The sequence below is a fragment of the Rhinopithecus bieti genome, unplaced genomic scaffold (assembly GCF_001698545.2).
Source record: "Rhinopithecus bieti isolate Rb0 unplaced genomic scaffold, ASM169854v2 scaffold_57534, whole genome shotgun sequence".
In the NCBI taxonomy this organism is placed as follows: domain Eukaryota; kingdom Metazoa; phylum Chordata; class Mammalia; order Primates; family Cercopithecidae; genus Rhinopithecus; species Rhinopithecus bieti.
Genome location: NW_016823089.1, coordinates 868,499 through 876,112, shown reverse-complemented (window position 1 = coordinate 876,112; position 7,614 = coordinate 868,499). Strand labels below are relative to the sequence as shown.

The 7,614-nt window shown below is 49.6% G+C and overlaps 1 long non-coding RNA gene across 1 annotated transcript in view; it reads right to left on the bottom strand.

Annotated features, from left to right (window-relative positions):
• Window positions 1-7,278: 7,278 nt before the first annotated feature.
• The window catches only part of LOC108521421 (uncharacterized), a 4,156-nt gene continuing 3,820 nt past the window's right edge, over window positions 7,279-7,614 (bottom strand). The window contains exon 3 of the long non-coding RNA XR_001883184.1: window positions 7,279-7,547. This is a non-coding gene — a long non-coding RNA (uncharacterized LOC108521421). The remainder of the gene's footprint in view (window positions 7,548-7,614) is intronic.

Sequence of the window (7,614 nt, the reverse complement as noted above, 5' to 3'; positions counted from 1 at the left end):
CGCCCGGCCATAGCTCATGCCTTTAATCCCAGCACTTTGGGAGGCTGAGGTGCGTAGATTACCTGAGGTCAGGGGTTCAAGACCAGCCTTGCCAACATGGTGAAACCTGTGTCTACTAAAATACAAAACCTAGCCGGGTGTGGTGGTGGCTGCCTGTAATTCCAGTTACTCGGGAGGCTGAGGCAGGAATCGCTTGAACCTGGGAGGTGGAGGTTGTAGTGAGCCGAGATTGTGCCACTGCACTCCAACCTGGGTGACAAGAGTGAAACTCCATCTCAAAAAAAAAAAAAAAAAAAAGAAAGTATTAGCTACTCAAAAAGATTAATATGAATGATCTTATATGTCCTCATTGATCTGGTATAGGCTTACTTACAAGCTCCTAGAAATGTCACCCATCCCCAGCAGATGGTTCCCATTCTCTTAGGTGTACATGCCCACCCCAGTGGGTATACACTGTCATAGGAGGTGCATGCCCTGGGACAACACCGCTTGTGGCCTGGCCATGTGAGTGTCCAGGGCTGAGCCTGCTCTTCCCTTTCCTTCCTCAGGGTCATCCATCCCAGTTTCCTTGGTCTTACTTAGCTGGCCTCACATCAGGACTTACCCAATCATCCAGACATGGCTGTGGCCCCTCTTTGTCTTGCACCTCCAGAGTGTCAGGCAGGTTCATGGTCTCTGCCCCAGCCATATGTATCTGTGACACATACACACGTACAATCACATGCACGCAGGCTCGTACACAATATGCACTTATAAGCACACAGGCACACCTGGGCACACGCAGGCCTGGGCCCTTCCTCACATTACAGATGCTTCAGCCACAGGCAGGAGCCGGGGACTGATGGGTGTGAGTGACACCCAGGAGAGGAGGAGCTGGAGGAAAGGAGGGAGCTCCCCTCCCTCTGGGCCATTGCCTCACACAGTCCTGGTCAAAGTGAGCACTGAGGCTCCACATTCCCCAGGACTTTGGGGAGTGGGGCGCTCGTGAGCTCAGGAGGCAGGCCACGCTGGATTGGAACCCCAGCCCTGCCACCTGCTCCCGGTGTGCCAGGGCCTGCATCCTTACATTGGCAAGTCTAGAAACCGAGGCACGGGGAAGTCAACTGACTTGCTGAAGTCTCCCAGCTGGTGAGCAGTAGAGCCAGGATTGTATCTGTGCAGGCTGGCTCGGAGGCTATGATCCTCTTCACACCACTGGCTGCCTCTAAGTCCTGCGGATCGTGGGACTTTCTTTCAGCTTTCTGGGGCCTTCTAAACACACCTCATCCAAGATAGGGTGAGAAGTGGGTGCTTAGGATGCAAGAAGGTTTTTATTAGGGCCCTTTCTCCTCCATACTCCCATAAGAGGTGGCTCACTGGCTTTTGTTCAGGGTCTGACACATGGTGGCCAAAGGGTCATTGGCCTGGTCCTGCTGGGCACGTTTCAGAACAAGTGCCCTGGGTGCATGGGGTCCTCAGGAAATGCCTTTGCTGCCCAAGACTGCCCAGGGATGAGGTCTCCTGTGGCAAGGGCATCCCAGAGACCACCACCATTTAGAAAGGGGTAGCCCAGCTCACCATGCCCAGAACCAGTGCCCTGTCCTGGGTCCTCATGCCCATAATGGCCCTGTTACCTCCTCCCAAGGTGGCGCTAAATGGCACAAGCCCTTCTGTCACTCTGAAAGTGCAAGACCAGGAATATGTTCAGGTAGAATTGTTTCCGGCTGCAAGTAATTGATGGACAGGGACTTAAGGCAAATGCAGCCTTATTCATTTCACACAGCAAGAGGGTGGTGGGCCCGGGTTGGTCCTGTGACTCGGTGATGTCAAGGAATGGGCTCAGTTTTTCTGGCAGCTGTGGGACTTGAGTCTGAGACTTTCTTTTTTCCTGTCCCCTTACAACACATCTCACCAGCCCATCAGGGAAAAGGACCAGTGAACCCTAATTTGTTACAGCCAGGAGCTGTTGGAGCAAGGAGCGACTCTAGCATGGATGAAGGCCTGGGTAGGGAGCCTGGTTAATACAGGGGATTCATATGGCTCCCAGTTTGCACCCTCCCCACCATCCTGGCCTGGAGGAGAGGGAAAGGGAGGTCAGTGGCTTCTTCCTTTCCCCACCCCCACCCGCATTCCAGGACACCTCCTGGAGCTGTGCTGCGCACTGGGCCAGCCCACCCTAGACCGTTCCCATCCTCTCTGGGTGTGATGAATGCCAGGGCTGCTTACAGAGTCACAAATTAGGTTGCCAAAGGCATCCCCGGCCTGGCCTGGAAACACCTCGCAGCTGAAAGGAGGCGCGTCTGGGCTGAGCAGACGTCTTTATTCAGCTGTAATTGATGTTTCACAGACGTCTGTAACTCCGTCTGGAGGGACACAAAGCGCCCCCATGCTTGGCCCGGGCAGCCTCTTTATGTCGCCCCTTTTCATCTGGCAGTCAAAAGTGGAGGAGCCGCCTGGGTTCTCCTGCTTGGTCCCTGGGCCAGGACAAAGGCAGGCGCTGCACACAGAAGCCACCCGGTGGGCCTTCACCTCCTGGAGTGCTCTATGCTAATCTAGCGCCAGCCCAGACCCCTCCTGCATATCGATGGGCGGCAGGGACTGCCCCTGAAACAGGCAGAGCCCTGGCTCACCAGGAAAGAGGTAGCTCCCAGCAGCCAGACCTCAGTCGGTGGGTCCACCTGAACCCAGACTCAGTTGGCTGAGATGGTGGGTGAAGGGACCTTGTAGCGGAGCAGGGGTTCTTAGCCTGGTACCCAGCGCCCCCAGGGGAGGGACATGTGAACCACCGAAATCACAGGCAGCTCTATGCACAGACTTTTTCTCTAGGAAGAAGTTCCATATCTTTCATCAGGTGCTCAAAAAGGTAAGTCCTACTAGGCACAGTGGCTCACACCTGTAACCCTGGGGCTTTGGGAGGGTGAGGTGGGAGGATCACTTGAGCCCAGGAGTTCAAGATTAGTCTGGACAACATACTGAGACCTCATCTCTAAAAAAATTTTTTTAAATTAATCAGGTATAGAGGTGCATATCTGTAGTCCCAGCTACTGAGGCTGATGTGAGATGATCCCTTGAGCTCATGAGTTTGAGATGACAGTGAGCTGTGATCATGCCACTGCCGCTGCACTCCAGTTTTGGTGACAGAGTGAGACCCTGTCTAAAAAAAAAAAAAAGAGGTAAGTCCTACTGCTGGGCTCACCCAAACTCCCATTTTACAGATTAGAAAGCGGAGGCCCAGAGAGCACATGCCCAATGTCATGTGATAAGTTGGTGGTAGCACTTGAGTCTTTATTCTGCTCAAAGACTCTCTCTGCTCTGCCAGACACCACACAGTTGGGAGCTCACAGAGGCCAGGCAGGTTACCGTAGGGGAGCAACCAGGTTCTCCAAGGAGGGGCCAGGGAGACAGGGGAATGTGCAATGATCTGCCAGGGTAAGCCCAGTGGTGCCAGACCCTCAGGGGAAAACTTAGACTTTTAAAAAATGGGAAATTTGCCAATTAAAAAATGCTGATTCATAGCTTGCAGAGAGTAGAGTTTGAGACTTTTGTTTTTTGCCTCACTGAGTTCCTCCTCCTCTCTTCTGCAGGCAAGGGAAGCTCCAATGTGGCCACACGAATCCAGATTCTCCCTCTGTCCCCCTTGCCCTGAAGCCAGAAGAGGGCTGCAGTGCAGAGCTGGTGCCCAGAAACCCATGCCAGTTGTCCGTAGTGCCCTAGAGCAGGTTTGCAGCCCTCTGACTGTGGGGCTTCTGCTTTCGGTTGTCAGTCCTGATTGAGATGCTCTGTCTAGAGTGACTGCAATTCCTAGGCTTTCCTGAGTCCTGCTATTTCCCAGGCTGGAGGCAGAAGTGGCAGGTTCATGGTGTGCTGGTCCCTGCAGGGTGCCCTGACCTTCCCTCTGGGCTTGGCATGATCCTGCAGCATCCTCCAGAGAGGGCGAGAGGGAGCGAGAGGAGACCAGAGTGGGAGAGACAGAAAAAGAGAGAGACAGCCACAGAGAGAGAGAAAACAAGAAGAGAGAGACAAGGAGGCAGATGTAGAGGGAGAGAAGGGAAGGGAGGCAAGGGAGCAGAGAGGAAGAGAGAGAGAGGAGGAGAGAAAGAAAGAGGGAGGATGAGGATCAGATCGATATAGAGAAAGAGTGGGAGGATCAGAGAGAGAGACAGGAAATGGGGCTGCCTGGAGAGATAGAGAGAGACAGAGAGACAGAGAACAAGACTGACAGGCAGAGAGAGCCAGAGACAGAGCGACAGAGACAAGGAAAAAGACCAAGAGGAGAGGAGGTGAGAGGCCAGGGGAGGAGAGAAGGCAGGGAGCGCACAGCTCCAGGTCTGGGCGTTGCCCTTGACGGGTGGAATGTGGGAGGGGGTGGGGGGGTCTCTCTGTGGTTCTCAGGCTCTGAGGGGTGAGAATCAGCACCCTCCCAGATGATTTGCTCTTTGCTGTGATGCCCGGGCCATGCCCACCTGCATCTGAAGCCCAGGTGAAGCCAGAGCTACCCCTGTGCTGGGTCCACGATGCAGACTTCCAGGACTCACTTGTTCTAGACCATGCTCTGAAAGGCAGAAGAGGGGCTTATGCTAATATCCAGGGAGGCGCTGCAGACGGGAGACCCCACCTGCCCATCAAAGGAGTTTACATTTATTTGGGAACAGGTGAGACACAATTTTTCAAATTCTTAAAATTAAAAAAAAAAAGTTATTGGTTTTTAGGGTAACAGCACAGGAGGGGATCAAGTGAAACATAAAGTTCTTCTCCCCTACAATACCCTCAAGTACAGTCTAGGGGATTTAAAATACTGGGGGTACCCCTATCCTTCCCTTCCCTTTGTGAGATGAGATTGGGGCTATTGGTTGGCATCACGCCATGGTGGCATCTCTTAGGAACATGAGAAATTCCAGGTCCTTAATGACACAGCTTTTCACAAGTACCCATGTGTGTAAGTACACACACATACACACATACACACACACACACACACACAATTTATGCTTCAGGTGCAGCCCCTGGTGTATCCAGGGGCTCAACTAAGTGACTTTTCATTGCAACCAGGGGTAACAGCCAACTAGGGAGGCTGGATCATGTATCAGGCACTGGTGTGCTGCTCATAACTATGGCCTTTGGGACACTTCACTGTCTTGTTCTCAGCGACTCAGGTGGGGGCATTTCAGGCACAAAAGAAAGATAAACAAAACTTGGCCAGCAGGGGAGATGTCTGAGGGGAAAGATGAGCAGATAGGCCGGGCTCATTCTTTTGTTTATTCAATGATTGAGTCCTTCTTCTAGCATTTACAATGAGTGGTGTTTATCTTGTATGCATTGAATCGACAGGCACGTAATGATTCACACTCAAGATGTTTTTAATAAAAAATACTGTGCAAATACAGTTGAATATGCACTCTTTCTTGCATACTACACATTATATATCCGTGATACATTTATACGTGCATACTACTGTAAAGAGTTGTATATACAGTACTATGATACTGTGTATACTGACTTGCTGAGCAACTTAAAGGCCCAAGGATAATTTTTTTTTTGAGAGACAGAGTCTCACTCTGTCACCCAGGCTGGAGTGCAGTGGCACAATCTCAGCTCACTGCAACCTTCACCTCCCAAGTTCAAGCGATTCTCCTGCCTCAGCCTCTCGAGTAGCTGGGACTACAGGCACGTGCCATGACACCCGGCTAATTTTTGTATTTTTGGTAGAGACGGGGTTTTGCCATGTTGGCCAGGCTGGTCTCAAACTCCTGGCTTCAAGTGATCTGCCAGCCTCGGCCTCCCAAAGTGCTGAGATTACTGGCGTCAGCCACTGTGCCCAGCCCCAGGGTAACCCAGTTCTATTAATAGCACTAGCCCCGCCCTCTGGGGGAGGGTTCTGGGTAGTTTAAGTCATTCATAGAGGTCCCAGTCCCCACACCAGTGAGTGGTTTAGGCATCAAAGTGTGCTGTGCCATTGGCACAATCATCTACTGCAGCCTAACAAACAACTTCAAAACTTAAAATCGCAGCATTTATTTTGCTCAACACATCTGTAACTGGGGCAGGAAACAGTGAGGACAACTTGTCTCTGCCATGTGGTGTCAGTTGGGCAAAGTTGACTGGGACTAAAGGCCCCATTTCCAAGAGGGCTCACGCACATGGCTGGCAAGTTGTGCCAGCTGTAGACTGGTCATTCAGCCTAGGCTGGGGGCCAGGGGACTCCTGCTTGACTGGGTCCCAAGAGACAAGAAGTAGAAGCTGATGGTTTTTTATGGTCTGGGCCCTAAGAAACTAGCAGTGTCACTTTTGTCCTAGTCTATTGGTCAAGCAGGAGCTTGACCCACCTAGCTCAGATTCAAGGGAGGGTATAGACCTCACCTCTCAAAGGGAGGGGTATAATTTAAGAGCGACGTTGTTAAAACTGTCATAGCCAAGAGAACATGGGAAGTCTATTGGGGGATTTCTGGGAAAGGTTTCTTTGCTCTCAAAAAGAGACATAAGCATAAAGGAGTAACAATTGAGTTATTCCAACATAAGAAATGAATTCCAACATAAGAATTGAATTCCATATATTGAATTCCAACATAAGAAATGAGACAATCTCAAGAAAAACAAGAAGATCATACACTTGACCCTTCATGATTATGTTCCTAATTTCATAAAATTCATGGAAAGGAGAAGACCATTAAAGTATCTTCTACAATTGTTACAATTGGGATAATAATAAAGCATAACTAAATTACATATAATTGTGTGACTTATACTTTAAAAATCCTGTAGGATTTCAATATTTGATGGGAAAACTCAATATTGTCAAGATGTCAATCCTTCCCAAATTAAAGCATATATTCAGTGTAATCCCACTGAGATTGGAAATTACAAGCGGACTCACTCATCTGGAAGAGTTCATCTGGAAGAATCAACGTGAAAATTAACCAAGAAAATTTGAGAGAAGAGATGTTCTTACAGGATGCAAAAGCACATAAAAAGCGTTGTATGGTAGCACAGGTAACAAGAAATTGGAAACAACTTGAATGTCAACAGGGAAATAGATAAATAAATTAGAGTGGGAGCCGGTGTGGAGGTGCACACCTATAATCCCAACACTTTGGGAGGCTGAGGCAGGAGGATCTCTTAAGCCCAGGAGTTTGAGACCACCCTGGGCAGTATAGTGAGACCCCGTCTCTATTCTTTTTTAAAAAATTAGCTGAGTGTGGTGGTGTGCACCTGTAGTCCTGCTATTTGGGCTGAGGTGGGAGGATCTTTTGTGCCCAGGCATTTGAGGTTGTAGTGAGCTATGATCACACCATTGCACTCCAGTGTAGGCAACAGAGCTCTTGCTCTCACTCTGTCTCAAAAAATATAAATAAATAAGTAAATTAGAGCAGTAGATCTCAAACTTGAGCATACATCAGGATCACCCAGAGTGCCACTAAAATACAGATGGTCAGACCCATTCTCAGTGCTTCTGAGTCAACAGGTTGGTAGGCATTCATTCAAGTGTTTGTAGCAATTAAGTTCCCAGATGATGGTGATGCTGATGGTACAGACCACACTTGAGAACCACTGAATTAGATAATGTTCTAAAACTGATAGAAACACAAGGGGGGTAAGCTGCAAAATAACATCATTTTTCCAAAAAAAAAAAAAAAAAAA